The sequence below is a fragment of the Diceros bicornis genome, chromosome 14 (assembly GCF_020826845.1).
Source record: "Diceros bicornis minor isolate mBicDic1 chromosome 14, mDicBic1.mat.cur, whole genome shotgun sequence".
Classification (NCBI taxonomy): Eukaryota; Metazoa; Chordata; class Mammalia; order Perissodactyla; family Rhinocerotidae; genus Diceros; species Diceros bicornis.
Genome location: NC_080753.1, coordinates 17,575,442 through 17,598,949, shown reverse-complemented (window position 1 = coordinate 17,598,949; position 23,508 = coordinate 17,575,442). Strand labels below are relative to the sequence as shown.

The following is a 23,508-nucleotide window of genomic DNA, read 5'->3' as shown; positions in this document are numbered from 1 at the left end:
AGGGCAAGTGAAATGTGTTCAACAGGGCCATTAAAAACATCTCTGAAGGAACTGCAAAGTGGCTGTGCTTCTGTAGAAGGAAATGCTTTACTAGGTTGCAGTCTACAACTGCAAGCTTTCTGTTGTCTGCAAGAGAACCAGGCATCATCTCCCTCCCAGCATCTGGTTGCCAAAGCAGTCAATTCAATAAATTTTATTAAGGCTGCAATGAGTTAATACTCAACTCAACATATTTCTTCAGATATTCATTCCTCTGCCAAGTTATAAATTGTGGGATCGGTCAAAGATTAGTCTTAGATCCTCTTTTATTTTTTTCACTTTATAATTTCTGCTGGGCATACATTGAGAAGTCCCATATGCGAACCTATCCTGCCCAGACTTCTTTAGCTCTAAGATTTAACGCTTTGTCCTAAAGTGGATTCTCTTTTCATACTTCCATTCCAGTGAATAGTGTCACTTTTCCATCCAGTTGTGCAAGTGAGAACCCACGAGGCCTTCTCCATCATCCCTAAGTCAAGTTGAATTTACTTCTAAATTATCTATTCAGTCTCTCTATGCTCCCTCATTTTGCCATTGGAAACTCAGCATCCTTCTCACTTCAATGTAAGAGCAATTTAGTTCTCTACTCTCTACTCATTTCAGGGCCTACTTTGCATATTCAAAAACTCACTAAGAGCCTCTGATAAATAAAAAATTACCTACCCTTAAGCATATCCATTAGAAATGAGAAAAACTTTTAGACATACGTGCTTTTTTTACCTATTCTACTGTACCTGTCTCTGTCAATAGTAGGCAATAGTATCAAGATTTAATTCTCTCCAATTTTAAATTATGTCACCAAACCCTGTTAGATTTTGTTTAAGTGGATTTATCTTTTATATACATTCTTGGAAAATATCATACATATATATGTGTTTTTTTTTTCAAACCCAACAAGATTTTATTTCTCTTTGTCAACATTATTAGTGAATGCTCCCATTTCCCTGTTTGTATCTAAATGACAGATTTAAAAAAATAGTTAACAGGACAAGAATTAATCACTTTAAGATTTATAATTTATAATTTTTATAGTTTCATATACGTGATCTGGTAACTAACGGAAAATGAAACGGGATTATTGCTCATGGTACAGACAGATTTTATATGTCTTGCGTAAACCATATGAAGTGCAAATAAAGGGTTGAAGCATTTGCTGTGGTAAGAAAGAAGGATGAGCAGCTAGGTAAATGACTAGTTGTTCTTTTAATTATTTAAGAAAAACTTCCCAAAGAATATAAATTTTAAGGCTTATTAGATGGATGAAAAGAGAGATAAACAGAGGAAGAAGGTCACTCCAACATGAAATCTAGTTTAAGAAAAGCCTCAGAGATGCCATGAGACGAACATTTGAAAGGGGAATAGAACAGCATTGTTTTAGAAGAGAAAAGCAAATCTTATCTATAGCCTGACATGACATAATGGGGTATACTTTGATGAAGAGGTCTGAATGAAAATATGAGATCCTTTGCCTCGAGGTTCTTATCATTTTATCAGATAACAAGTGTACAAAGAGGAAAATTAGTTCAAAAAATTAAAGCTTGAGGTGGACAGAACAGTTAAATAAACCTTTTATGATTAAGCTACCTCATCCTCAATCATGTCTTTGTTTGTGGCTTCTCAGCACTTCCATACAGTTCATTTGAATTTGTAAGTAGATTTCCTAGTTTATTCATTATCTGAATTTCAAGCTCATTGAGAGTGTGAACTGTGTCTTCTGGAAGAGAGTTTAAAAAGTATCTCATAAAAATATGTGGAATTAATGAATGACTAATGAACTAACGGCTTTAAATAAAAACAGCTGAGAGACAAAGCTGAAAAAATAATTTTAAGGTTCAATTTGCATATTTAAAATTCCATTTAAAGCACAGAGCTCATCATATATGGATAGAGCCAGATATACATAAAGTGAACATATACATGTTCACAAATAGGATCAAATGCACAAGGAAACTAACTGAGGTACAAAAGGAGAGTATTAATACAAAAATTTAAATAACACCACATATACAGATACACATGCATGTGCATATACATGCATTGTTTGTTGTTTAGTTAAGAAGAGAAAAAGAGATATTCAAACCAAATCTACTTGAAGTCATTAACCAAACATTTCCGATAATGGAAAATCCTATACTTTGAAAACATTTGTTTCAGATGTCCTCAGGTCTCTCGATGTGTGACATAGTACAACTTCACATACGCATAGTTATTACTGTCTTTTACAAAGAGTTTAATATGATCGGATGTGCCGTAATGTTGTCAAGTGGTTTAACCAACAATTAATTAGCTATTTAACCAGAGGGAGAAAAATCTGTTTAGTTAGGTTGTCATTTAAATATGCTATTTTAAAAATAGTCCTCAGTATTCAAGGAAATTATCAGTATAAGATAATATTAACTCAATCTATTAAAGAACAGAAATTGATTGTAAATATTCAAAAGACTCATTTTAACTTTCTGAAGCCATTTAACATATTTGGAAGTTTATAACATCTAATAGTCAATTACAAATCCTATAAGAATTTATTTAATTAACGGATATTTTGCTTTATGATAATTTTTGTTTATATTTCTTCCTCAAAACAGGACTCTAAAAAGAATGCTTAAGTAAAATGGATCCCCTGTACTTCATTTTTCATTTCCAGGTAAGCATGGTTTGATATGTTAAAAATGCATAAAATATATCTTAAGTATATAAAAGGACAAAGGATGCAGAAAGATCTCTGTTTGGGATACTAAATATCAAGAAGTTTGGAGAAACTGTTGACATTGGACGTGAGAGTCTTTTGTATAAGTAATAATAAACAAAAGGTTTATGTAGAACATAGAAAAATTCAGTGATCCAAGTAGAGGAACTGTAGAGAACTAACGACTAACTGATTAAAATTTTATGCGCGATAACAATACGAATGTCTTAGAAATTAGACAGATATAATAAAATATCTTTTAACAAGAAAGAAATGTTAAAATGAAACTTAAGTAATGAGAGAAGAATATGCTCAAAAAAAGACATGAAAAAATGGTAAAGATAAAGAAAATAAAGAAGTATGCCAAAACTATTTGTGTTCATAATTGTCATAAATATGAATGTGTTGAAGTGGGAAAAGATTAGTAAATAGTCTTTAATAATAAAACAATGAAAATTTTAAAAATTAAGTATTTGCAAATTTTTCAAAGTAATATCTTTATATTGAAGTATTGAATATTGATATGTTGAATAATATTGATATATCTCCTCTTATTTACAAACACTTTAATTAAGAAATGAATGAATATGAAGTATTATAAGGCAAAATATTTTGGATTCTTCTGAATAAAGGAATTTTTAAATTTAGAAAACAATCAACTCAACAACTACCAAGCAAATACATGTGATGTGTCCAGGCGTGTCCCAATAACTATATGGTAGAAGAAATAAAAATGAAGGTGAGCATTATGCATACAATAAATAGTGATGTGATGCCTAAAGAGTAACAACTTAAATGGCTATATTAGATTACTTAACAAACAAGTTATGTTACTTTTCTTCTTTAAATTTTCCTTTACCCATAATAAGCAAGACCAAAACCAAACTCCTAAGAATGATGCAAAAACGACTCAAAACATGGTACCTATTTACTTAACAGGACAAGAAAGTTCACTACCATCAATTCATTTCAAGACTGTCTGCATATTCTAGATCATTGTTCCTCAATGGAAACATAATGCGAATCACAAATGCAATTCTCATGTGTAATTTTAAATTTTGTAGAAGGCATAATTTTAGAAAAGTAACACGTGAAACTAATTTTTTTTGGTGAGGAAGATTAGCCCTGAGCTAACATTTGCTACCAATCCTCCTCTTTTTGCTGAGGAAGATTGGCCCTGGGCTAACATCCATGCCCATCTTCCTCTACTTTCTATGTGGGAGGTCTGATAAGTGGTTTGTAGGTCCTCACCCAGCATTTAAAACTGTGAACCCCGGGCCGCCAAAGCAGAGCACGCTAACCCGACCACTACACCACCAGGCCAGCTCTGAAACTAATTTTTTAAAAAAATGTATTTTGTTTAAATAAATATATCAACATTACTATCATTTCAACATGCAATCTATTTACAAATTAGCATTGGATAGTTTATTTTATGCACTTAGACTTTGAAGTTAGGTGAGCATTTTATACTTACAGCCATCTGAATTCAGCCTAGCCACATTTCAAGTACTCAATTGCCATATGTGGCTAGTGGCTACACATTGGACAGTCCAGTTGAGATGGCTTTCTGTGCAGAAAATCCAAAACTATAAACAACTCACTAGAATTAGTAAGTGAATTTAGCAAATTTCTAGATTCAAGGTCAATATACAAAAATCAATTGTGTTTTTATATTATAGCAACAAACAAGTGGAAAACAAAATAAATAAAACAAAATTTTCAATAAAAATATCAGCAAGATTGAATATATAGCAAAAAATTTAATGAAGTAGTGGTAAATCATCAATGATGAAAACTAAATATTGCTAAGAGAAATTAAAATAACAAAAATAAGGAGACATAGATGATGTTCAAGGATTGAAAAGACTCCATGTTATAAGATATAGGTCCACAGATTTAATGTGTTCCCTTTCAAAATTCCAAGTTTTTATTTTTTGTGGAAATTGACAAGTTGTATTCTAAAATTTCTGTGAAAATCTAAGTGATCTAAAATACCTAATACATTCTTGAAGAAGGAAAACTAACTTGGAGGACTTAAACTACCATATAATCAGACCTGCTCTGAAACTACATTAGTTAAGACAACGTGATATTGGAACAAAGACATTAAGGGAACCAGAAAAGGGCACAACTGAAACTCATTTGGCAAAAATATTTTTTTAACAAACCATTCTAAAACAATTAAGTACCCATTTAGAAAATTATAAACTTTTATCCCTATCTCATGCCTTACCAAAAAAAAAAAAAAAAATTGAAATGAATCATTGACCTAAATACGAAAAGTAAAAAAATAAAGCTTATAGAAGAAATTATAGGATAATATCTTCGTGTTCTTGGGGAGGCAAAAATTTATTAGAGAATGTAAGAAGCACCAATCATTAAAGAAAAGATTGATAACTTGGACTCACTAACATTAAGCATGTTTGCTTATCAAAGACACTGTTAAGAGAAAAAAGACAAAGAACATAGTAAAGGATGTTTGCAATATCTACAGCCCATAAAAAAGTCATATGTAGAATATACAGTTAACTTCTACAAATCAATAAGACAAACAACCTAATAATAAATACAGAATTATCTTGTATAGGTACTTTAAAAAAAGATATCAATAGAACTAAAAAGCATATTAAAAAATGTTCAATATCTCAGCTCTCAGACTAGCAATAAGTCAGACTCTTGACAACACACTGTGTTAAAAGTCTGTTAGAAGCTATGAACACCCTGATAAGAGTGCAAAACGCTGCAACTGCTCTGGAGGGGAATTCAGCAGTGCATAACAAATCACAGAATTTATATAACTTTGACTTGGAAAAATGTAATATCCTACATATTAAAAATAATTACATATGGGGCCAGCCCGGTGACTTAGTGGTTAAGCTCACATGCTCCGCTTTGGCAGCCCGGGGTTTGCAGGTTCAGATCCCAGGCGTGGACCTACACACCACTCAGCAAGCCATGCTGTGGAGGCATCTCACTTTACAAAATAGAGGAGGATGGGCACGGATGTTAGCCCGGGGCCAATCTTCCTCTGCAAAAAGAGGAGGATTGTCAACAGATGTTAGCTCAGGGCTAATCTTCCTTACCAAAAATAAATAAATAAAAATTAAATAAATAAAATAAATAAATAATTATGTCAACAAATATGGGATAATTTTAAAATTTAAATACAGACAAAATTAAATGACGTTTTTTACATAAACACACAGAAGAAAACAAGATCCATTTAATTTATGAAGACCATACTGTGGCTATACATGCTAGGTGACTGTATTCTAAGGACAGAATGACCTGATAAACATCTTGAATTTAATTTTGTTTCTTGCTGGTAGTGGGACTGGTGTGGTAATTCCGAAACTGTTTTGTGCACATAATAGGATTCCATAAGTAAGTGAATATACTAATGTTCTTGGAAACCATTTTTTTCACTGGAGGAGAAGGAAGCTAGAAATATGAGAGGAAGAAAAGAAAGAAAAACTTTATAGTGACAGATTGGAATTTTAGATATCAGTGTAAACTCATTTTTAAAAATATAGCTTTTGTATTGAAATAGCCTAGAAGCAATCACAGTCAGTGGAAATATGTACATACAGAACCCAGTTTTTGATTCTAAAAAGCATTTCTGTTGAGAGGAGCAAGACTTCTCATAAAATGGTGGATTTCAGGTCTGAGGCATGGCAAGTATAAGTTGAGTCTAAAACATCATGTTGACTCGGAAAATAAAGACTCAAAAATTGATATCCACACGTCAAAAGGACACAGGAGCAATTTGAAGGGGTTTCTCCTGGTGAAGTTTGAGACAAATTGATCATTAAAACTAATAATGACAGAAAGAATTAAGGGACATATATTCTTAATTTCTTAGTGATTGTTGCACACAGAAAACAAATGTGGGAATATGAGAGAAAGGAAAGTTATTCCTTACAGAAAAAATGGCAATTAAGAAATGTAAAAGAAACAATATTAGAAAAGTCAACATCTTTTTGAAAAATGATAACATTTATTGATATTTGTAGAATTAAATCTAAACCAGTGGTGTGATATGTGAATATTTATGGCCTAGATGATTCAATATCAAATATAAATGAATTCTCTCCAAAAAATTTTCAAATCTCATATAATTTCCAGTAAATAATCAAATAGTCTTTTCAAGAAACTAGAAAGATAATATATAATATTTATATGAAATAATAAAGGACCAAGAATATCTAAGGCATTTACAATATAGAAAAAAAAAATAAAGTCAAGGAGAAGAAACTATTACCACACATGAACATTACCATAGCTGTAACAATGAAAATAGCAAAAACAGCCTACACAATAGCGAAAAAACAGTCTATATGGGGCTGGCCCAGTGGCGGAATGGTTAAGTTCGAGTGCTCTGCTTCCTTCGGCGGCCTAGGATTTGCAGGTTCAGATCCCGGGTGTGGACTGACGCACTGTTTGTCAAGCCATGCTGCGGCGGCATCCCATATAAAGTAGAGGAAGATGGGAACAGATGTTAGCCCAGGGCCAAGCTTCCTCAGCAAAAAGAGGAGGATTGGCAATGGATGTTAGCTCAGGGCTGATCTTCCTCACACACACACACACACACACACACACACACACAAACAGTCATATACAAAAAGAAGATATCTGAAATGATATGTTATTTGAAATTAGATGAAATACTAGTTTTCACAATATATAATGGATCCTTGCAAATAAATAAGAAAAACATAAACAACTGAATAGAAAAATGAGCAAATGATATACAGAAAATCTTCAGAGGGAGACACTTCAGAGGTCAATTACACTGGAAGGATAGCCTTCCCCGTTAGAAATCAAAGAAATGTTATATAACAAATGAGCTATCATTGGCACACACAATATTGGCAAAAAAAATGTCTGATGTTATGTAATTTTTACAAGGATGATATCAAAATGGAACCACCATACACATCTGATGTGAAATTAATTGGTCCAACCATTTTTAAGGCAATTTGACAGCATCTGGCAAATCAGTATGTATGCTTCCCCAAAACTTAACATTTTGAAATAAAATTAACATTTTGTAACAGATTAATCAATGGAGAAGGCATGGACTTAAAACTGCACAACCTCTTTACTCTTATTTATTATGCCTTTCCTGATAGATTCCCATAACTGGCTCCCCCACCTCCCAACATCTTGTTTTATCTTTAGCTGGAGATGGTATTTAAGGTGCTGGCTTAGGCCATTTGAGGGGAGTTACTCAGTTTTCCTGTGTCTCCACCATGTATACAAGAGGTATATATGTTATTAAACTTTTGTTTGTTTTTCTCCTCTTAATCTGTCTTTTATTATAGGAAAGTCTCAACCAAGAACCTAGAAGGGTAGAGGGAAAATTATTCTTCCTCCCCTACAATGTACTTGACGTTAGGAAATACATGCTGGTTTTTTTAAGAGTAATGTGTTATAACGTCTGTCCATTACTTTCAAGTAGTTTAGAAAATTCTATGTCCATATATCCACCTATCTACTCCTTATCTATCTTGTATATATCTATCAACATTTACATTCAGAGAGACATAAGGTTAATGTGGCAAAATATGAATTGGTGAATCTAAGGAAAAGGTATGTGGATGTTTATTGAACTACTTGAAATTTTTGGTAGGTTTGAAAATTTTCAGTCAAAATCTAGGGACAAGAAAATAAAGCAAAACTGAACAAACAGTAAATTAGAAACAATCAACAGCAACAAAAAGGAATGATTAAAATCACTTATGATGAATTTTAACAAGGCTTTAGTTTACCACTAGGAAGCTAAAAATAAATCAGGTTCCTTCAAGAGTTAGTATTGTCCCTCCATTGTCCAGATGGAGCTCCTGGAATTATAAAATCTTTATTTCTTCCTACTGATACAGCCATTGGTCTCAGAACAGCTAAAGCAATCAACTTAACCACTCAATTATGCATCACTTTCAGATTCACACAGCATGTAACACCTCCCCTTATTGAGCTATTTCTAATTTTAAAACTCTTGAATATAAGAATTCTGGATGAGCTTATTGGCTGCTCATTGATTCATCTCTAAGTTCTTCAGGAGCTGATGGTAAAACTATCAGAGAGATTATTAGGTTTGACAGTGCTGATTCAAAAAGAGCAGGCAGGCATTTTCATAGAGTGGTTGTCTCTTTGTTTGGCTGGAAATAGGATTCTTTTAATTCATTACATAATTGTATTCTAATTTTCCTTTTCTTGTCCAGAGTGCTAAATGAATGAGTGAAATATCTTTTATAAATGCTGAGGCTCATATATGAAAGAGGAGATGATGGAAATGAAAGACGAAGAAAGCAGGAGAAATAAATGACTCAAGACAAAGGATTAAGGTGCATTTACTAAGTAAAGAAAAGCCAGCCCAGGTGGTGTAGTAATTAAGATTCAACTTTCTTGCGTTACTGGCCCAGGTTTGGGTTTGTTTCCTGCTCAGGAAACAACACAACCTACCTCTCAGTAGCCATGCTGTTACTGTGCATGTTGCTGTGATGCTGAAAGATGTGCCACCAGAATCCTGCTGTACACAGGGTCACCAGGAGTCAGAATCCATGCGATGGCACTAACAACAACTAAGTAAAGGGAAGAGTATTTTACTTCTCTTAACCCCAAGTTGACTTATAGCTCTACCACTCAGATGCACTTCAAGGTACTCCTTAAGTCACCTAGGCAGCCACTCCTTTCTCTTCCTTATTAAAATGGGCCTTGAAAGTGACCCTGAAAGTTCCAGAGGATCTTTTAGTGGCAGATCCTACTCTTAAGAATAATTATAATGGTAATTAGTGAATTAACTATTAGAGACCACAAAAAGGACATTTTCCCTCCTGCTTTAGTTAGCCTGGGATGTGCCCACATTTTATGTAGTTCATCAATACTGCCTGTCTTTCCAACTTAGTTAAAAATTATGGTCAATACAATGAACTTATGAAGTGATAGGCTATAACTGTTGTTTTGGGGATTGTTTTCTGATTTCATAAAGAGCATGACAGCCTCCCAAACCCCTACATTTATCTTAAGTATATGGATACTCATGGAAGGTAAATCATCACTTTGAGAGTAGAAAGCCTCTCCTGAACTTCAAACACTATAATGCCCCAAAGGGACACCAATTATTTACACAGTACAGTAATTTATACAGCATTTCAATCTGATCTCTCAAACCCAGATTTAAAGGAGCCCTAAACACTGGAGGTAAGAAGTGGTGGTCACAGGAGAGTGACTCAGGTTTACACAATCCGGGTTGACTGATTCAGTTTAATTTCAAGAGAACAGATGCATTCTAAAATAGCAGTCTTATTCACAATAGCCCAAAAATGGAAACAACCCAAATGTTCATCAACTGACGACTGGGTAAAAAAAGTGGTATATCCATACTTTGGAATGTTATTCACAATAAAAATAAATGAAGTACTGATAATACTACAACATGGGTGAACCTTGAAAACATTAGAGTAATTGAAAGAAGCCAGTCACAAAGACTACAATCGTATGATTACATTTATAGAAATGTCCAGAACAGGCAAATCGATAGAGACAAAAAGCACCTTAGTGAGTACCTAAGGCTGGAGGGGATGGTGGGAAATGGAGAATGACTGCTGATGGGTATGGGGTTTCCTTAAGGGGTGATGGAAGTATTCCAAAAAAGACTGTCATGATGGTTGCACAATTCTGTGAATATACTGAAAACCAGTGACTCGTACAATTAAAATGGGTGAATTGTATGGTATGTGAATTACATTTTAATAAAACTGTTTTTTAAGAAAAGAAGACAATTTGGTTAAATGCAACTGTGAACCAAAACTTTGACTGATGCTGTATGAATTCAGAGAAAATAAAAGAACAGGATGGATCTAAGAAAATGCATGCTTAGATAAATGACAGTAGCATGGAAAATGGTTGCTATGTTGGATATTTAAAAATTTTCTTTCTGAGTTTAAATGTGTAAACAGTGGCCTAATACTTTTTTAATCTGTTAAAAAAAGCACATTAGGGAAAGAGCCCTATAATACTTGGCAAACATCAGATTCCTGATTATAGTTAATTAGCTTTATGACAGTGGGGATTACATGTTACAAAGTGAGGATACGTTAGCAGCAACCACTCATAGACCTATATAATATTAAACACCTCACTTTCTCCTCTCTGAAAGGCATTTTTACTATCAACACAATTTTTTCTTTGTGAAATGTTTTGTTTTTTATTTTTACTTTTCTTATTATCTTTAAGGACTTCATAAGACTGCCAATCTTCCACTAACTTTACGACTCTCGTGAAAAATAAATCTCATTTTTTCTCATTTTTAATCTTAAGACTAATTTAACTCTAGCTTTTATTCTAAGAGACTATTCCTAAGCATAGTGTTTTAGGTTCTGATACATAACCCGTGCAGTACAGAAAATATTTAGATGAATGTAAGGTAAAGAATGAAGAATAAACAGTCCACTTAGTCCTTTCTCATCAGTAGGCTTTTTCCCCAGGAATGGCTACTAAATCAGATAAAAATTTCAAAATTACTCTGTGATTTTCTGAGGAAGAGTCCTTGGGGGAGAGATACTAAGGTTGGTGCTTAAAATGATTACAGACAGTTCTCTGACATGGATGGGGCTTAGTGCTCTCTGGTTTTAAGCTTCCAAATCCTAGCTCCAGCTAGAATCAGAGTGCCATGACCAAAAAGAATTGCTAAATGCATGCCCTCATTTAAGAGATGAAAAGTTAATGGTTCAGAGTCATTAAGTCATTTTTTCCCAGCCAATGGCTAGAACCCAGGAGTTCTGACTCAGAGGTCACTAGCCACTCCATTGCAAAACATGAAATAGAGCTAATACTCTACCTCGTAGTTTATAAAATAATTTCACATTCCTTATATTGTTTCATCCTAGTAGGAACATTCCACAGCGGATCAGGAACCTAAGAGATGAAGAAATGGAATCTCAGGGATGTTGACAGTACAACTGTTCTCAGAAGAACTGTGCCTTTCGATTTCCAACATGACATCTTTTGTTGGAGTTGTTTTCTAAAACAAAGGCTCATGAAAATCAGAGGTAAGGCGATAAACTTATTTGTAATTACACACATCCCAAAGCATTGGTTTTTGGTTTGAAGTGAATTTAACCTTATTTATTTTTCTTTTGATTTTTTTGTTTAATTATTGTTGTTGGTTTTCTTTTGCATCTAAGATAATTAGAGAAATAACAATTATTTCTCTTCTTTTCTCCAGGATACGTTGAATATTCATTCAGGAACAACAGAAATAGACCCCAACTTCTCCATTAAAATTGAACTCAAATTAGCTTTAGACCTTGTTTTGCATTCTTGTATCACCACTTCTCGCAAAAAAGGTCATATGACAACATTATTCAATAAAGATTTATTTACTATTCTTTACTCTCTCTTTTCCTCGGTCCTCATTCCAAGCATTGAGACAGAAATTAGCTTTTCTCTCCTGTCTGTGAAAGAATGGAAGAATCACAGAGAGAGAATCACCTACTTCCTTCCTCCACACAGTTACTACCTAGGCTGGGCTGTGTGCTTAGTCCTGGATATGTAATAGGGTGACTGAATCACAGTCCTCACCAAGGGAATTTTTATTGTGCTTACAGAAACAGAAAAACTGAATAAGACAGAGAACACGCACAACATATTATTTTCTTGTCGATCTTGATGCTTGATGGTCCTCAAACACTCTTGAACCTGTAATGAGTTCAGTAATCAATTGCCTGTGGCAAGGAAAAAGATGCAACTGACAAACCACATTTTGATTGGTTCCTGCTAGCTGTAGGTTAAAGACTAGCTTGATTAGCTTGATCATTGCCAAGTTAGTGCCTCAGAGGAAAACACTGCTTCGGAGTACCGTACTAAGTAACAATAAACATTAGCTGATTTAACTGGGGTAATGGCTAATTTCCTCCCAGCTGGAGAAGTCTCTGATTAACAATTGACTTGTAATTGTTTTCTTTCTTTACCAATCGGAGGGTAAGTACTAGGACAATTCATTGTGATTACTAAATAAAGATAGTGATTTGTCTTGTTCAGTGCCTGAGGGAAAGTCCAGCCTCTGTTACTTCAAAGGAGGAAGAGGGCACCCCCCCTCCACTGCCCACCCCACAGACACTGCATCCTGAAGGCCTGGGAGTTGAGTGAGAAATAGCATGTGTTATGGAATAAAAAATAAATAGAAAAACAATATTTCCCTCTGCAAACGAGTCTGAGCCCTTAATTTTAACTTTAAAGAGCAACTTTTCACTTTCAGAAAGTTTTCTCCTTCATTCACCAGAAGTTTTCTGTGGCCCTACTATGTGACGGATGCTGATCCACATGCCAGGAATATGGTTCAGCTCTTGCTCTCCAGGAATAATGGGAAGAGCATGAGGATCAGTGTACACGTCATTTAGGTGTTGTGTGATATGGCTTAGGTCACTTTTCTCAGATTCTAAATGTCTCACAGTTAAAATTGTGGACAGGAAAATGTAATTCCAGCTCTGGAGAATTGTTTCATTAAATCCACATTAGTTAGTGACTGCAAATACATAATTGACCACAGAATTCACACATACACATCCAGAAAAAGATGTTTGGCATCCTCATCTGTACCCTGGTCTGTAAAGGAATAAACATTCTATATATTATGTTACTTATGAAACATAAATTTAGTAAAATTAGAAGATATTTAGTACATATTTCATGTCATTGCGTAATCTACCTCTCTAAGATTATAGGACAAAAGAAAATATACCTGGGCTTTGGGTGTGCAATATAATATGGTGAGTAATAATAAGCCGTCTCTTATTGGTTGTGTAACTATGGGAAGATCATTTAATCCTAGCTGTAAAATGGGATTGATACTTACTTTAGAGGAGAGAATAGTACCATTGATTAAATTATATTATGGCAATAAATTCCCAAATACAAAAATGTTTGGTGGTATATCACATATTTTTGTACATATTAAATAGCATATTAAAAACTGTAAAGACAACAAAACAGCATCAATAACAAGGTTAAATCCAGGTCGAAGTATCCATACATGTTATTTTGGCAATGCGTGTTTGCTGCCGCCATTGTTTGAAACAAACAAAAAGAATTAATGCATTTCTGAGCTAAACTTGTCTTCTAAAAGAGTAAGCTTAAATTTCTCTTAACCCAGGTCTGGCAACTTGATGGGCTCTGGCATTTTTTTCTTGCAACAAGAGACAGCATATTACACTAAAGAGTATCTACGTCAGTAGTTTTCTCCCCGAGTATATACAAAAAGAAGAAAAGAAAGAAAACCAAAACTGCAAGTATAAACATAACAACGAAGGGTCTATAAATTATGTCTTGCCTAGATGGTCATTTATCATTTGTGAGTGATTAGCTATGATGGTTTCCAGTTACATGATCTTTTGAATTTGGAATCTGGCTGTCATTTAAACAATAACTGATTTTAAACATTATCCAATGATACAGGAGAAAGAAACTGGTCCAGAAAAAACAAGGTATAATTCACCCAACAACGAGTGACTCTATGATGTGTACTCCATAGTTAAGCCAATTAACATTGATCCAAACGCATTTAATCAGAGCTCAGCAATGCCAGCAATCCAATTAAGCTCAACATTCTATGAGAGCTAAATTTTATTAATCAAATGACATTTAAAGTTGCTTTATTTTGTTCTTTACTTCCTTTTTAAGGAAGAACAGATTGCGAGCTTGGAGGTATTCCAGTAATTCAAAATATTCAGTGTCAAATAAGTTGTTATCCACTGATAAAAAGACAAAACTGAGCACAGTATAACATTTTAGAGCATGCTCTGAAATAATTAAATACCACATATATTTTGCTGTAAAGAATAAATTAAAATTAGATGCATTTTTTCAATTAATACATTTGGTTAACCTCAAAAACTTATTCTAAGGTTTAGAAATTATATTTAATCTTTTAGCTTATATTTTAAATGAGTTATAGCATATAATATAACGTAATGTAGCTTGTATTATAAATGTCATGCAAACATATATTATTTCATAGTATATTTTATATTTTAACATACACTCAACCAAATCAAATTTCCTACCTTTGCAAGTAGTTTCAAAACTGTAAGGAAAATAGATACTATAGAGTCAATTGCAGAAGTTTTCTAATGAGTAATCTTTATCCTTCGGGAATGCTAGAAATAAAGGAACAATCCCACGAAGACAGATATCTACAATTGTTTATATTGCTCGGGTCATCAAAACAAATAGTGATACTAAACTCAGGAAAGTGTCTTAGTTACCATATAATGTTTGGGAGATTTTTGAAACCTCATTCCCAGCTCCACAGCTGCTTGACTTTTTGGAGGACAGGACAGCAACGCTCAGAGGAAATAGCCACCCTGGCCCTCACTGGGGCGGAGGAGTGTTTTTGGTGATTTGCACGTGAGGGTCAAAGCGTAAATTTATTCCCTACCTCTTTCCACAAAGTACCATTCAAAATAGTGTTATTTTCTTTCTTAAAATACACATTTGTCATTGTAAATTCACATCCCACCTTATTAAATAAGTGGTACTCTGTGTAAAAAGTATTATTTACAAAATAATTAAGCATTCAAAAGTCTTTTTTTTTTTTAAGACACACAGCTTTTTAATAGCAGAAAGTCAGCACACATATCCCTAGGGCCAGAGAGCATAAGCACCATTTTGTAAAGGGGGATAATTTTCATTGTCTTAGGTAATTTTAAGAACAATATTCAGTTAATCATTCATATTTATTATTTCTCTTATTGTTTCTGGTAGGAAAATAAATATAATCAACTAATTTTACATAGAATGTTAAGAACTTAGCCTTAATAAACGTTTATTATTATTAACTGGTATCTATGTTTTAGTCATGGTATAATACATTTACTCTATTTTCTCTCCACATTCCCTTGCCAGAGAAATGTGAGTGAGAGAAAGGAAGTATTCTATGTACAGAAGACCATTAAATGCCCCCTGTAGTGTAGCCCCTCTTTTTATTCTTGTTATTATAGTTGTATTGTGGTTAGACATTTATGAGCATGTTTCTCTTTAATGTAAGTCCATTTGAGCAGAGACCATGTTTTACCATCTGTATTTTTGTGGCCCCTAGGGCTTCTAGCACTTGAAGAGAAGGGAGGAAAGAAGGAAGGAAGGAAGGAAGGAAGGAAGGAAGGAAGAGAGGGAGGGAGGGAGGGACAGGGAAGGAGACAAAAGAAAAGGAAGGATATCAATGGCAGGAAGAATAATGGTCTTCAGATGAAAATCTGGAAAGAGTTTTACTTCAATTATTTGTTGCTGCATAACAAACTTCCTTAAAATGTAGTGACTAAAAACTAACTAGTTAATTATTTATTTGCTCATGATTTTCAATTTGCACAGAACTTAGCGGGGACTGCTCATCTTTGCTCCATGTCCTATTGGCTGAGGGCTTGTTTGGAGCTAGAGTATCCAAGGTAGCTTCCCTCGTATGTCTGGCACCTCTGTTTGGATGGCTCGAAAGGTTGGGGGCTGGCTGTGTTAGTCTCTCTCTCTTTGTACTCTCATCCTCCAAGGCTGCTTTCTCTTCATGGGAACCCTCTCCAGCAAGTCAGTTGTTCTTCTTGACTGGGTGGCTGTTTTCCAAAAAATGGAAGCTGTAAGGCCTCTTAAGGCCCAAACCTGGATATCTCACAATGTCACTTTTACCATATTCTATGATTCACAGAAAATCACAGGATCAGCTTGGATTTAAAAGGAAGAGTAAAAGACTCACCATCTTGATGTGCATACAGGTATGGGAGGAATTGTTGGGTGCCATCTTCGCAGACAGTCTGCCACTAGTGGTTACAGCCTGTGGTTAGAGTATCATAGAAAACTGTTTCTCAAATTGAACTGGGGAAGTATAATTCTGCAGGGTTTTTTCCCTCTATTTCATTATTTTTAAAAGAACACATTCAAATACTTGCTTCAATACCTCAGGTTGACCAAAAACTTAATCAAATATGCCCTGCAAGTGTTTAGGATTATTTTAATCATGTCCAAAATTATCTATAAGATTAACTATAAAGTTTTAGATAAATTGTGAATTGCTTTATCTGTATAAAGCTAGTGACAAAACTAAGTGACTAATGACTGTAACCATGAACTAATTTATAGAAGGTTCACGCATAGCCCTTCTAAGCTTAGAAACTTAGCCTTTTTGTCTGGAGCACAGAGCTAGCTGAAGGGTGGAGTGAATGGCCATTTTAAATATGATAACATTGGTTTTCTTTTGAAACGTAAGTTATAATTAGATTTATTAAAATGGATTTGTGCCTGTATTTACATGATAAAATTTGTAATAGAAAACCTAAGACACAATGGATGCTTTCTTTTATTTTTTCCCTCCTGTCTATTTTTTTTAAGTTCATTGTAACTGAATGAAATTTGCTATCTCTTTGAAAGGAAGTACACACACGTCTAGGCTTAATAAAGATTTGAAAACCTATGTTGTGATATTACATTTTCTGTCATCAAATCAGCCCTTCGGTTAAAATGAAATTTGATTGTAATAAGACTTTCTTTCACGAGCATACACTCCATGGGGTTAAGGAAATATATCCAGTATAGAGGATTGTTAGGAGGGAGGTGTCAGCCCACAAATTAATATCCACTGCTGGTCAACTGTGTGGTGATAATGGATGTTCACTGTAATTTTATTTTATATTTTTAAGATAATATTAAAAAAATACCTGGTAAACTATTTAAAATTATTTTAGGTCTGAAGTTCTTTTTACAAAATTTCTGGTGGTAATTTTTAAAACATTGAAAATATGCTCATTCAGAGCCCGTTTTTAATGAAGTTAAAGCCATTAACTAATTAGAAAAGCCTAAACATGCTGTACGGTCTCTGGTGATGTAAATGATTATTAATATGTTTATTCTTAAGACAAAAGGATTCTGCAGTTAATTTTGTTAGCTTCACTGTTTTTAGAAATCTAGTGTCATATATTTATTAGGAAGCTAATACTTCAAGGTAAAACTTGGTTCAATAGCCTCATATAATTATTTCCCACTTTTGGTAACTAAGCTACTGAGCAAACAAAAAAATAACATGTTGACAGCATAAGCTATTTCTGCTTGGCTGAAATTGCCCAGGGCTTCTATTTCAACGTCTTTCCTCTCAGGAAGTTGCCACTAATGTGGCAATCAATCCATCCGTGTCTCTGGTTATTAAAGGAGAACCTGACAGCCCCTTTAATCAATCACCTTGCTGTGCAAGGAAGTGGTGGGGATGTTGAGGAGAAAGGTGGAGAGTTACCTCAAGTCTGAGGTCAGCAATACTCTTCGCAGAGGGGAAGCACCCTAAGAATCTATAACCTAGGGTAAGGTTTTATAGGTCATCTTCAATATTTCCTTTATTCTGAAACGACCTTGAGAACATGTTAGATAATTCATGCAGGCCAGAAGCGATAGCCCCTTTCCTCAGAGCTCTTAGAGTGAGAAACATTCCTCCAAGGTAATGCATTTTTGAGAAGCACATTCCTTCAAGGTAATGCATTTTATTTGTACTGTTTTCCACAGTTTAACCTTGGTCGGCTTCTAGAGGCCCTCTTCACCTGAAATTTTTCAAAGAAAGTGAGGTGTCTGAGTGTGTGTGTGTGTGTGCGCGTATGTGTGATTTAAAGCAATGTCTTTCCAGTCAGGAGACCTAGACTTTCTTTTGGCTCTTCCATCTGGTGAGGATCTTGATGAAGGACTCACATAATCTATTCATTACCTGTCCTGGGAAACCTAAATGCTTTTGTTTGGCTATCATGGCTACCTACCCTTAATCATTCCTAGAGAATTTTATCCACTCCAGCTCCCAACTCATGATTTTCACTGTAGTCATCCTTTTCTTCTTCACATCTCACATACAACCCATTTGTGTCTCTGCTTTTGCTACTCCCCTAGCTTTGCAATTGCCTGAACCCTCTTATTCATCCCCTACGTAAAACATATCCTTCCTACAAAGTCCAACTAAGTCTAACATCACAGCCTCCTTTCCCCTCGCCCCCTCCCAGTAATTTTTTTTTCTGAGCTAAAGCAATTGAACTCAGTTTAACAAGTGATTACATCATGACTTATCTAAGTTTTTTATGATGCTATGTTTGTCTTGCGAAGTTATAAATTCTTTGAAATTGAGGATTATATTCCTGCAATATATATCAGTGAGTCAGGTGTCCCAGAGTGCTTTAGAACTCTTTCCTGATTGACTGATTTCTGCCAGTCTGTTAGCTATTGACACCGGATCAATCTCTTCTTACTATATAAGATTCTGTAACTTATGTTGAAGTAAAAATGCTTTTCCTTCTGTGTGGAAGACAAGAAGAAGTTTTTTCTTTTTAATATAACGTATTTTAGATATATCCCATGTAAGATCATTTTGGCATGTTTATTTATTTATATTATTGTTTACGTTTGCCACTGTTGTGATTCTCTAATATTCCCTAGACTTGTTTTGATTAATTGAAATTCCTATTCCATTGTTGGTATGCAAGCATTTCAGTGACTGGAACACCATAACTTGATCTTTGCTGCTTTTACTCAAAAAGAAACAAACATTTCTGCAGTGCTTATGGATAACAAGTTGGGATAGGGAGAGCTTCCTTGCTCTCATTTTAATATGCATGATTTATCCCTCCCTAGTTCTTATTCATATGTTGTATCCTTATCAGGTCTCTAATTACACGAAGTACACTAGCAGAATGGGCAAGGATGATCTTTAATATAAAACTGCTCTTTAGCAGGAACATTTCATTCTAGGATATTAGAATATGGTAAGGAAGACATCTATTTAAAAATGCAATTGCCATTCCTCTCTAAATAGAACTCTTTAATACGAGAACACATTCGGATTTGCTTTCTAAAAAATCAGAATTTTTCTAGCAATTAAAAATGGCAATACAAAGCTGCCCCAAATGCTGTCATTCTTATGGCAAACTAAGAATATTCCATACTGCTTGTTTTTAGAAATAAATAGCTACTAAGAGTAATTGCTTTATACATGTAACTGAGAGCATTACTGAGAGTGGATAATAAAATAGGTAGTGGATCACAAGCCTTGGTTTTTTGGGTGAGAGACTCAGTTAACAATATGTCAGGATGTCTACAAATAGAAATTGTCTGGCAGCAACTTGGTATGAGAAGGGACAGGGAAAGTTCATTTGATCAGAAAGATAATGTTACTTATACTTTCAAATGAAACAATATTTGAGCAGAATGAGTTCTTGGGATTGACTGGGAATTAATCCAAATACATAGAAAAACTCTGCAGACAATTAAGACTTAATTAGGCTTTTCATCACCCCCTCCACTGACACGCTTGTTCTTATTAACTTTGCCCCCCTTCTGACTCCTCACAGCTGTGCTAAGTATGCTCTCCTTCCCAGCTTCAGACTCAGTTCCACAGTGGTTCTCGAAAGCCTGCCGGGCTCTGGTTGTGTCAATATCTTCAGGGTAGATTTCACCTCAGAACCCATGACTGAGCCCATGACTCCGTCCTGGTTGCAGAGGTCCCTGTGGTTCTCTTTGTTTCTAGCCTGTTTTAAGATCTGCTTCTTTCTGGGATGGCTTTTGGGTACCTACATTCCTTTCTTTCTCAAACGTCTTACCTACCTCTCTATCGGATTTTTTTTCCACCTTTTCTTTCCTGTGCTATAATTCCAACAGATAATTAAGTTGTTCTCTGGTGCTGGAGCAATGCTCTGAAGCCATTTTTTTAAAGCGTATTCCCCAAAATTGGGATTTGTTACTTGGTGCAGGTATTTACTATAGTTTTAGGCACAATGGGTGCCCAGTGGGCTTGCTTCTATGTTCTGCCTCCCTGATCTAGCCCCCCACTTCTGTAATGATGGCAGAGACCCTTGAGCTACTTTGTTCTCTGTGGATTTTAAGACTATCTCACCTTATGGTATCTCCTACTGGTCAGTGGGGAAAATACCAGAACAGTTTAAAAAAAAATTGAGGGATAAATACACATGAGGGTGGAGGAAGTAAGGAGTTATAGAGGAGATTGCCTTAGATATATCAGACATCTTCCTCTGTAAAGTTAATATAATGAAATTTTCTTTAAGGATTGAGAGTACTGCCTGTCCAACCTACTCTCTTTAGGATGTCTCTTTGAAAAATTAACATTCCCAATAAAAAACCCAACATTTTCACTTAACAATGCAAGGTCATGGGCCTTCTGACCCTTAAGACTACAAATACATATGTCTGAAATTAATTTTCTCACAAGATGTACAGGAGACAATCACAAGATACATTTGTTTCTCATGGAAGTAAGAGAAATTTAATTAACCTTTCCTCTACTTTGCTTATATAAATTTATGTGAACTTCTGTTCAGATTCTGTAGCCATTTTCATGGTATCTTATAAGCATGTATATCTGATCATTCTTACTCAATGTTAAATCATTTTCTCTCTCTTCTATATTGGTACAGAGGGGTATTTCATTGATTATATTGCTTTATTCCACCAACACTTATTTCTTAGAAATTTTTAAAGATTTTCTAATTAAAGAAACATAAAAACTGTGAATTTTTGTTTACTTGTTTTTTAATTTTTTTGAATACATATATACTGAGTACTGAATAACTATTAGTCCCTTCCCACTCTTCCTATTGTATTTGCTTATTCTTATTATGAGAGATGTTGTCTATCCAAATAAACTAACAAACTCTTTAGAGAAAACTTGAATATATTATGTCTATAATAAGATGATTTTAGGTTCAGGACATCAAGCTTCAAGAGGAACATTGGCAAACTACAGTTTTTTCTTAATTAGTATCGAAAGCCTAGAAAGCTTTGCCTTGTAGTCCTTAATATTTGTAAATTTTGGACCCTTATTACATCCTCAGCTCCAGTCTATCTCCTCCGAGAAGCCTTTCCAGTCTATCCTAAACCATTTAATTACTCTTATTCCTTAGCTTTTAAAACATATTTTGTTGCAATCTCTAATTTGGCATTAATTATATAAAGACCTTGCATTAATTTTCAAGTGTATATTATACCACAAGTGAGAATATAACTGGCTTAAAGCAGGGCTATTCTCTAGTGCTTCTCTGTATCTCACAAGGCCTTGTACAGAGTAAGTAATTCTAATTGAGAAAACATCTTCTGAAAATACAACCATAACATTTCTTCCATAACATTTCTCTCTTGTCCTACGCTCTACTTCTGGATTTAAGGTATGTTTATAGAAATCTTCTCAGAGATATCCACTGTAATTTCACTGGCTAGGCTCTTTGCTGGCCCAGCATAGAAGACTAACATCCAGAGATATGAATAAAATTATTTCTAACTGAAGCAAATTAAGACTTTGAAATAAGCAAAGAGGATTACTGGATATCCTTTCAGTGGAATGTAAGAGCCTCTGAAGGTTATCTGTTTCCTATAGCATATTCAGGATTGTCTTCTTTAGGCTGTTTTACAACTCTGTAGAGATTAAAGCTGAATTGTAGAGAACTGATGGCAAAGTAAACAGATTCTGTTCAGTGGCAGGACAGCTCTCACTTTCCTGTGTAAAAGCCAGTTTTGTATCCATTTGCAAGTTCATTTCAATATTCCTGACCTATAAAGGTATCTGTTCTTTGGACTCTCCATTGAACCAGTTGTAACATCTGTCTGGTTTCCTCATTTAATTAATGAGTTAAATAATACCTATGACACATATTTATTTTAGATTTGTATGAGTCATGATTTTACTTTGTTTGGAAAATTATGTTTTAAAAATACCTAGTCTCCTAACAAGTGCATGCTGCTTACAAACAGAGTGGAGCATCTCAGTAAAAAAACTGGTTATTACAAATATATTTTTTACCTTATTTCTTGTGTTTGCTAGTCTTTTCACAATTTCCCTCATTCTTAGCAGAAATATGAAGCTAAAGTAATTTAATTCAGTAAATCTTTCTATCACCATAGTAACCATGGAAAGAATTATGGGAAAAGTTTACAGGAACTAACTAAATATCTCATGGATCATGACCATGAGGGCTTTTCAGTACAAAATCTTCTGGGGAGTCTCTGTGGATTTCAGTTATCCATTTGTCTTTTAGTTAGTGTCTAGATACTCTCTTACATTGGGTATTCTAGAAATATTACTACCTTCTTGTTCTTTCTTAATCAAAATTAATGTGACATCAATAATAAAAAAATAGATAAACTTCCTTATCGAGACATTCAAAATGCCAGTCTCAACTTGTCTTTTCCATCTTATCTTTAAATCAGTATACACTATACATGCTCTAAATGTTGTCTTCCTACATATTGTAATTAATTTCCTAGTATGACTCTTGACTCCATTTTTTCTTCCTTAATTTAGTCAGAATTCAATTTCACTTAGCCTTCTTAGTCTAGTTCAGATTACAATTTCTCCTTTGTATCTTACCTGACTTAATCTATCTCATACCTGAACCCATAGAAAACTCTTGGGTCAGTCAGTCTCATGCCTACAGTCTTTCAGCCCCCATTTGACCACATAAGAATGGGCTTGGGCCTGTAACACTTTCTTACCAAGAGATAAAGAGCCCACACAGCCTGTGCCAGGCTTATCACCTTGTGTGGGAATATCTTTCTCTCTTTCAGACTCAATGAATGCTCTTTTGTCTCTGTTTAAAGCATGTGTGTCATATGACACCTGGCCAATCCCAGTGTTACATCTGTCCTCCACGGGGAGGCGACAGGGTCCTTCCACTGCAGCAGAAGAGGGGCGCACATAGGCAAATTGTCCTGTGTTGGCTACTGAGACCCACTGGCCATGGGGGACGAATGCCCACTATTGAAGCTGA

General features: G+C 34.6%; 1 long non-coding RNA gene across 2 annotated transcripts; it reads left to right on the top strand.

Annotated features, from left to right (window-relative positions):
- The first annotated feature begins 2,622 nt into the window (after positions 1 to 2,622).
- Positions 2,623 to 12,085, top strand: LOC131413415 (uncharacterized). Of its 2 annotated transcripts, XR_009221951.1 has the most exons (4): positions 2,623 to 2,683; positions 3,374 to 3,464; positions 11,620 to 11,781; positions 11,958 to 12,085. It is a non-coding gene; the product is annotated as an uncharacterized LOC131413415 (long non-coding RNA). The 2 variants fall into 2 exon arrangements; XR_009221952.1 differs by lacking the exon at positions 3,374 to 3,464.
- The last annotated feature ends 11,423 nt before the right edge of the window (positions 12,086 to 23,508 follow it).